The following is a 9,905-nucleotide window of genomic DNA, read 5'->3' on the forward strand; positions in this document are numbered from 1 at the left end:
AGGCACTTATTCAACTCGAGTTGATCATCAGTACAGCTTACAGGCATATAAATCAAACAATCATCAGCATAAAGTTTCATCTTAACAGGTGGCTTTACAATAGTACTTATATCATTTATGTACAACAAAAACAACAGCGGGCCAAGCACGGACCCTTGAGGCACACCTGAAAACACATCTAGCGTAGCTGAAAAAGAACCATCAATCCTCACTGCTTGCTTGCGTTTACTCAGGTAAGTGCCATTTCTATTTAAAATTTCATCACTGAATCCCATTTTACTCAGTCTAAAAAGCAGTTTAGTGTGGTTTACCACATCAAAGGCTTTAGCGAAATCCATACAAATTACATCAACTTCTTTGCGATTGTCTATAGCCGAGCTGAAATCATGAATTGTTTGAATCAATTGCGTCACTGTGGACTTGCCACTTCTAAATACATGCTGACAGTCATTAAGTAATTGATTAACCTCCAAGTGAACCATGATATGCTTTGCTATTGTATTGTCGCAGTACAAAGCGATCAAAGCACAAGTACGCCTTGAGGCAGCGAAAGCAGCGTGTTCTCAACAGCTGAGCCACAAGATCTTCTTCGTTCTCGCGTCAAGCCAGAGGCCCACTACCTGGTGTCTGCTAAATCCCCCCATCATCGTTTTTGTCCTCATGTAGACACGGGTCATTTGCCTCCCTCTCCAAGAGCATCGACCCGATGCGAAGTCAATAATGCAGTTTTTGTTAAAAGATAAGTCTCACGCAATCACTCGCTGACGTAAGGCTTCATGCGCACTACGTGAACGAGTTCAGGATGGTGCTGGTGACGCTTGGTACTACACGAATTGTCGGGAACAACTTCGTAAGTGACGTCACTCAGTTGTCGCAGCACTCGGTACGGCCCAAAGAATCTTCTTAAGAGTTTTCTGATAGCCCTCGTTTCCGTACGGGTGTCCAAATCCATACTTTGTCGCCAGTTTGATAGACAACTGCTCTGCGGTGAGCATTGTAGCGGCCTGCATCGTAGTCTTGCTACTGGCGGATCCGTAAACGTGCCAGTTGTCTAGCTTCTTCCGCGCGTTCCGTAAACGTGTTGGCGTCTGGGTCGATGTCGTCACTTTCGTGCAGCAGCATCGCATCTAACATAGTTCGTACTTCTCATCCATGAACGAGGCTGAACGGGGTCATGCGGGTCGTTTCTTGCTTGGCCGTGTTGTACGCAAACGTTATGTATGGCAAGATTTCATCCCAATTTTTGTGTTCAATGTCTACGTACATCGAAAGCATGTCTTCAATGGTTTTGTTCAGACGCTCCGTCAGCCCGTTTGTTTGTGGGTGGTAGGCAGTGGTCTTACGATGCGTTGTTCCACTCAGCATCAGGACGTGATCCAAAAGAGCTGCCGTAAATGCGGTTCCTCTATCTGTGATCACGACGGTTGGTGCACCATGCCTCAGTACAATATTTTCAATGAAAAATCTTGCCACCTCCGCTGCTGTACCTCTCTGAATAGCTTTTGTCTCGGCATAACGGGTCAGATAATCCGTCGCGACGATAACCCAGCGGTTTCCTGCAGTGGAAATAGGAAGTGGGCCCAAAATGTCCATGCCTATCTTGTAGAATGGAGCTGTTGGGACCTGCACGGGTTGCAGTAGGCCAGCTGGTTTAGTCGGTGGTGACTTGCGTCGCTGGCAGTCGAGACAGGTACGAACGTGGTGCTTCACTGCTGTGGTTAGTCTCGGCCAGTAATACCTTTGCTGTACTCTGGCCAACGTTCTCATGTAACCCAAATTGCCAGAGGTCACCTCGTTGTGGCATGCTTTGAGTATTTCGGTATGAAGGGCTGCTGGTATGACGAGCAGATAGGCGGATCCTGTCGACGAAAAGTTTCTTTTGTAAAGTACTTCGCCCCGTAAACAAAACGATGGCAATACTCTTGCGAAAACTCTTGGCACCTTCTGAGATCTGCCTTCCAAGTAGTTAATTAAGCCAAGCAACTCAGTGTCGTCACGTTGTTGCTGCGCAATGACGGTCGTGTCGAGGACACCGAGAAATGCCGTTTCCTCCTCCTCGGGTAGGGTTGCCGACTCAATGAATGAACGGGACAGACAGTCAGCGTCCATATGTCGCTTGCCTGACTTGTGCACGACCGTCATGTCAAACTCTTGCAGTTTTAGGCTCCAACGCGCTAATCGGCCGGTGGGATCTTTTAGATTAGTTAACCAGCAAATGAAGTGATGGTCACTAATAACTTTGAAGAGTCGGTCATACAAGTACGGGCGAAATTTCATTACTGCCCATACTACGGCGAGGCATTCTTTCTCTGTTGTTGAATAGTTAGCCTCTGCGCGTGTTAGCGTTCGGCTTGCGTAGGCGATCACTCTTTCTGTGTCCTCTTGCCGTTGCACAAGCACAGCCCAAGACCTACATTGCTAGCGTCTGTGTGAAGCATCGTCGGGGCTTCTTCGTCAAAGTGGGCGAGCACAGGGGGCGTTTGGAGACGTTGACGCAGGTCATTAAAGGCAGCTTCCTGTTCTTCTTTCCACTCAAAGGCAACATCTCTTGTGAGACGAGTTAGTGGCGACGCGATGCGGGCGAAGTCTGCGATAAACCGGCGATAATAGGCACAAAGGCCTTGGAAGCGTCTGACAGCCTTCTTATTGGAGGGCACTTGGAACTGTGCGACGGCGGCAATTTTTCCAGGATCGGGCCGGACGCCTGCGTTGCTGACGACGTGACCGAGAAACTGAAGTTCGTGAAAACAGAAATGGCACTTTTCTGGTTTCAATGTTAGGCCCCCAAACCGTATGGCACGTAAAACAACTTCCAGCCTTTTGAGATGCTCGTCAAAAGTGGTCGAAAACACTATAACGTCATCCAGATAGACTAGACACGTCTTCCACTTCAATCCCGAAAGTACCGTGTCCATAAGCCTTTCAAAAGTTGCGGGCTCGGAGCACAAACCGAAAGGCAAGACTTTAAATTGGTATAAACCATCTGGGGTCACAAAAGCGGTTTTCTCTCGGTCTCTTGGGTCTACCTCGATCTGCCAGTATCCACTCCTCAAGTCCATGGAAGAAAAGTAGCGAGCGTGCCGAAGTCTGTCAAGGGAGTCATCAATACGTGGGAGCGGGTACACATCTTTCTTGGTCACCCGATTCAGCGTCCTGTAGTACACGCAAAAACGCAGGGTGCCGTTCTTTTTCTTTACTAGCACTACAGGCGATGCCCAGGGGCTCTGTGACGGTTGAATGACGTCATCTGCAAGCATTTTTGCGGCTTGTTGTTGTATGGCTTCGCGTTCCTTTGAAGCTACACGATAAGGGTTCTGGTGGATAGGTCTCACCGTGTCCTCGGTGATTATTCGGTGCTTTGTCAAAGGTGTTCGACCAACTCGTGATGTCGTTGAAAAGCAGTCGCGGAATTCGGCTAGCAGCTGAAGAAGTCTCTGTCGCTCGTCCTTTGACAGAGTGGTGCCAACATCGAGAATGGGTTCTGGTTCTTGATTAGGCTCTTCGTCCAATACCGACAAACATAAACTGCCTTGCATTCCTACAATATTGTCGTACAAAGCGATAGCTGTGCCCTTCGGAAGGTGCCGGCGCTCAGCACTAAAGTTCGTCAGAAGTAAATTCGTGCGTCCACCAGTGAGACGGTCGATACCTCGGGCGACCAAAATGCCATGACTAAATAGCAGCGAGCCAATTTGGTCAGCAATGCCTTCGCCATCAAACGCTTCGTCGCCTTCTACTGAAACAAGAGTGCATGACCGGGGCGGGACGACCACATCATCATCAATTATACGTAAAGTGTTGCGTATTTCGTCTGAACAGTCAACTAAACCAGGGCTGTTGCGGAATGTAATTGAACGGTCCGGGATGTTGATGACGGCACCATATTCTCTTAAGAAGTCCATCCCTATGATCAAGTCCTTGCAACACGAGGTGAGGATGACGAACGTCGCCACGAAAGAAGAGCCACCGATGTTGAGTCTTGCTGTACACCTTCCGATAGGCATCAACAGCTGGCCACCTGCTGTCCTCAGGTGAGGTCCCGTCCACGTAGTCTTCACTTTTTTGAGGCGTACGGCAAGGTTTTCACTTATGATAGAAAAGTCGGCGCCGGTGTCAACTAAGGCTGTTACTTGCTGTCCGTCTACCGAAACGGTACAATCTGTGGTCACAGTTTCGTCGGTGTTATAACTTCTCGGCTTTACGGCGTCCTGTGGTACAAGTAACGGGGGCTTTTTTTCGTCGCCTTGACGGCCTGCAACCTCACCCCCGGAGGTCGCCGCTTTCAGTTTCCCCGGCGTGGACTTGGTGACCTCCTTCCACTGACGTCGGCTGTAGTTCGGTGGCGCGACGAAGGCGAATATGCCGGAGACAGAGAGCGTGGTCGACGTCCCAAACCTGGCTGGTAATCAGGCACACTGTCGTTATTATTGGCACGGCGGTTGTCAAAATGGGACTGAGACAAGGGGAGTCCTTGAGAATGAGTGTCCCGGCGTGGTGCGTAGCCATCGGTGGCGCGTCGATCGTCATACCATTGCCGAAGAGGTCGAAACATATCTACGCGGTGCCAGCAATGGCGGGAAATGTGGCCCACACCTCCTCAGGTAAAACAAAGCGGGCGCCTATCTACAGTGCGCCAGGCGTCTGTTTTACGAAGCTGTGGACGCCGCAACGGCTCGTAATGTGGCAAATGCCGTGTCTCGTTCGGAAGCGGCTCTTGGTACGGCGGCATTTCGTACGGCGGTACGACGGCAGGGCGCCGCGGTGTCTGTTCTTGCAGTGGCGACCAAGAAACGGCTGCCGATGGCTGGCGGTACGACGGCGCAACGGGCGGCGGGCGGCGAAGCGCGGCTGCGTAGCTCATAGGTCGTTGATCGTCAGTAGGATCAGCTGTTGAAAATGCTTGGCGTATTTCTTCGCGGACGACTTCAGCGACAGACGCCGTGGGTGGTTCCGTGACCAGATTCCAGAACTTCAGCAGCTCTTCGCGAACAATCTCTCTTATTAAATCGCGCAGCGAGCTTTGATTGTCAGATGTCGTAGCGGCGACTTGCATGTGGGCGCTTCCGGACAAGCGATCGTATTGTCGGCATCGTAGGTGAAGCGCCCGTTCGATAGCCGTAGCTTCTTTGATGAAGTCTGTCACGGTGCTTGGCGGGTTCCGCAGAAGTCCGGCGAACAATTGCTCTTTAACGCCGCGCATGAGGTAGCGCAATTTTTTGTCGTCGGTCATGAGCGGGTCAGCTTTACGGAAGAGACGCGCCATGTCCTCAGCGAACATTGCGACCGTTTCATTGGGTTTCTGAACCCGTAGCTCGAGTAAATGCTGCGCACGTTCGCGCCGGTCGACATCAGCAAATGTGTCAATCATCCCTCTTTTAAAGTCACTCCATGATGACAAACTGCCTTCTCTGTTCTCGTACCAAGTTCTAGCGCTGTCGTCGAGATAAAAATAGGCACGGGAAAGCCTTTGTTCAAGGGACCACTGGTTGGTGTTAGCGACACGTTCATAGGGATCAAGCCATTCTTCGACGTCTTCATGTGCTCCACCACCAAAGCGATCAGGCACCAGCGGTGAAAAAAAAGGTTACCTGAGATGGGGTTGGCAAACTACTGTCTCGTAGTAACTGTTGTGGTTTGGCGGTGGCCATTGGTAGATCTGAGCGGTGCTTTGTAGAGTGTTCCTGTGAGAGAGTGAACTCTGGAAGGAGGCCTCGCATTCGACGACTGAAGCGATGCACGGGAGTGTCGACAAGTGCTTCTGGGCTGGATGAACGGCTCCCCGTGGGAGTGTGGAGCATCAGGCGGGGTCGCGGGCCAGCACCTCCACCAGTGTCGCAGTACAACGCGATCAAAGCACAAGTACGCCTTGAGGCAGCGAAAGCAGCGTGTTCTCAACAGCTGAGCCACAAGATCTTCTTCGTTCTCGCGTCAAGCCAGAGGCTCACTACCAGGTGTCCGCTAAATCCCCCCATCATCGTTTTTTTCCACATGTAGACACGGGTCATTTGCCTCCCTCTCCACTGTGACCACAATATGCTTTATGACTTTGCAGCAAACAGACGTCAGTGACACAGGACGATAGTTGCTAATAATTATTCGGCTGCCGGCTTTAAACAAAGGTATGATAATTGCGCAGAGCCAGTTCTGTGGAATAAAGTGAGTTTCTAAAGATTTTTTAAAGATAATAACAAGGAAGAACGATACCCATTCTGCGTATCTTTTCAGAAAAGCAGTTGGTATCTTGTCCGGGCCGCTAGCCTTCTTTGCATCCCGCAGGGGCGCCTGCGCAAGTAGGCGTTTGGTGTGTAGCGACACCACGGACCCGAGCTAACGGGGGAGTTTCTACTTCCTCCCACGCCTAGCCGTGCGTGGCTTTGCCGTGTCCGGGGAAAAGGGGATCCTGGGGTTGAGCCGATGCTGGGTGATTGGACCTTTAAGGCCCCCCGGCAGAGGCAACACACCCCTTTGGCCCCGGCTTCACGTAGACGGCACCCCTGGGCTGACCCACCCAGGGGAAATCGGCAGTCGCCTTTTCCTATCTCTCTTTCCCTACATCTTCGTCTTTATCTCCTACTATTTATCTGTCCTGTCTTCTACTCTCTTCCGTTTACTTCCAAACTTCCTGGCGGCTAGGGTTAACCCTGTGCAAATAGCCTACCTTGGTCTAGGCCCATTGGGTTGTAGTAGCGTTGTACGGCTGGCGTCTGCAGGTTTTATCATCCGCAAACTTGTAGCGCCCCCTCGTTGGGCTCCGTGGTGGGTGGCCGCCAACGCTTCTGAAGAAAATTAAACTGGCATGCATACAGCATTTCCCTTATTAAGTGATCGTACCGCCTTAAAGCGCGTACGCACCGAAGACTTACGCTTTTTTAACCGATCAACTGAAAACTTCCCCCATTTTCATGTTATAAATAGTGAGATAACCAGCAAGCAAGCCAGAACTGTATCCCCCTTTGTAGTAGCCAGATGTCTCACAGAAACTCTTGGAGCCGGGTACAAAGTTACCGAAATGGCCAGCGAAGACCTCCTCCTTGAAGTTCGAGAAAAATAACAGTTTGAAAAGCTACAGAACCTTTCAACTTTTGGTGACACTCCCATCACTGTAACGCCACACAGATCTATGAACACAACCCGTGGAGTAGTATCTGATGCTCATTTGCTCGGCTTGACTGAAGAGGAACTTCTGGAGGGGTGGAAGAGTCAGAATGTGACCAATGTACAAAGGATCATCATTAGAAGAGGCAACAATGTAACACCAACGAAACACCTAATACTCACATTCGCTTCCAGTAATCTGCCAGAAAGTATTCAAACAGGGTACACGAAGACGTCGATCAGACCATACATACCTAACCCACGTCGTTGTTTGAAATGCCAGAAGTATGGACATGGCTCACAAAGCTGTCGTGGTCACCAAACTTGTGCACAATGTGGAGTGCCAGGCCACAATTCTGACAATTCCAAAGAGCCATCACACTGTGTGAACTGTGGCGGAAATGATGCCGCATACTCACGGTCTTGCTCATTTTGGAAAAAGAAAAAGAAATAATCACTCTTAAAGCCAAAGAAATTATCACATTCAAAGAAGCAAGACGAAGAGTGTCCCCATTTTACGGCACAACATACGCTGATGCGGCGCGTCAGGGGGCAACACCGCACCAGCCCTCGCCACCCCTTCGGCCAGCGCAGAGCGAGCCGTCGGCTGTGGCGCCTGCCCCCAAGGTGGCAGTAGTTCAGTGTACTCCGCCTCCAAGCGAATTGAGGCCGGAGACTCCAGGGTCCTCTGGTCTCAAGGCCTCATCTCACCAGGTGAGGCCTAAAGTCCAAACCACCAGCTCGCATGTGCGGCCATCCGGTGCCTCTGAGGAGGCAATGGATACAACGGTACCCTTGGTACCGAAAGAGCAGCGCGCCTCCTTGGAGCGCGCCAAGAAAAACAAAAAACCAATAACGGGGCCGGACGACCATCCTGCCACCTGAATTAACGAGCTCACTCCAACACAGGATACTCTTTGTACACACAGCTGCATCCCTCTTGTATAAATATGCAGACAGAAATATTACAGTGGAACATCCGAGGCCTTCTTCGAAACCCTGATGACTTACAAGAACTCCTCCATGAATACAATCCAAGAGTGCCGTGTGTACAAGAGACACACTTAAAACGAACCAACACAAACTTTTTACGTAACTACGTAATCTTCCGAAAGGATAGAGATGATGCCATGCCACCATTCGGTGGTGTAGCGGTTATAGTTAGTCAAGGTATAGCATGTACACAATTACCCCTTCAAACTTCCCTCGAGGCGGTGGCTGTCCGAGCAGTTATTCTAAACAAACTTGTCACAGTCTGCTATTTGTACATACCTCGGCACCACCGTCTTGAAAAACTTCAATTTCAGTCTTTAATAGACGAACTACCGGAACCTTATCTGGTCCTTGGGGACCTGAACGCACATAATGGCCTGTTGGGTGACTCTCGCTGTGATGCACGAGGTCGTCTCATTGAACAATTCCTCATTTCATCAGGTGCTTGTCTGTTGAATACGAAAGAGGCAACATACTATAGCCTTGCCAAGAAAACTTACTTTTCCATAGACCTTAGTATCGCATCTGCTTCACTTGTACCGTTACTTCAGTTGAAAGTCATAAATAAACCATACGGAAGTGACAATTTTCCTTTAGTTTTGAGTACACCAATAGTATATGAATGTCCTCCACATGTTCCCAAATGGCTGGTAAACAAAGCCGACTGGGAACAATTTCAAAAGCTTACTCACCTAAATTGGACTGACATATGCGGATTAGGCATAAATGAAACTGTGCAGTACTTCACGGCCTTTCTTACTGACGCAGCAGCCAAGTGTATTCCACAAACATCTTGACTGCCCGGCAAACGACACGTCCCGTGGTGGAACACTGAGTGTCAGAATGCGCGAAAGGAACAGAACAGGGCATGGTGGTTGCTGCGGAACTCGCCGACAGCGGAAAACCTTGAGAGCTTTAAGAAAAAAAAATCTCGAGGCAGGAGAAAGCGTCGGCAGGCCAGAAGAGAAGATGGCACAAGTTTTTATCAGGGATAAATTTATATACACAAGAGGCTAAAGTCTGGAACATGGTCGGTAGGATAGCAGGAAAACAAGTACACACACTTCCACTCGTAAACACTCAGGGTGATACCATGGAAGATCAGGCAAACTTCCTCGGTGCAAACTTTGAACGGGTATCCAGCTCGTCTCACTATACTGACACATTCCAAAAATACAGAACAAGAATAGAAAAGCAGAAACTCGAACACAAACCCACTAGATACGAGGCATATAACCAAGCTTTCAGTCTAGCTGAGCTCCGAACATCTCTAAACTCCTGCAGTACTTCTGCCCCAGGTTCTGACCGTGTGGTGTATGAAATGTTAAAAAACCTACCAGCAGAAACACGAAAGACCCTACTTTGTACAATGCTATCTGGTTTTCTGGCACTATCCGTACCTCCTGGAAAGAGGCTATTATTATTCCCATTTTGAAAGAGGGCAAGGACCCTTCTTTAGCTTCAAGTTATAGGCCTATTGCACTTACAAGCTGCTTGTGCAAAGTCTTCGAAAAAATGATAAACTGCCGACTTGTACATATCCATAAAACAAACAATTTGCTCGACCCATTTCAGTGCGGGTTTCGAGAAAGTAGATCCACCACAGACCACCTTGTTCGTATCGAGGCACAGATCAGAGACGCCTTCGTTCATAAACAATATTTTCTCTCTGTGTTCCTCGATATCGAAAGGGCTTATGATACAACATGGCGTTTTAGAATTTCAAGAGACCTGTCCCACTTTGGTGTGCGCGGAAGAATGTTTCACATAATCGAAAGTTACCTGTCAAACCGGACATTCCGTGTCCGTGTGGGCAG

The sequence above is a fragment of the Rhipicephalus microplus genome, unplaced genomic scaffold, assembly GCF_043290135.1.
Source record: "Rhipicephalus microplus isolate Deutch F79 unplaced genomic scaffold, USDA_Rmic scaffold_16, whole genome shotgun sequence".
Lineage (NCBI taxonomy): Eukaryota > Metazoa > Arthropoda > Arachnida > Ixodida > Ixodidae > Rhipicephalus > Rhipicephalus microplus.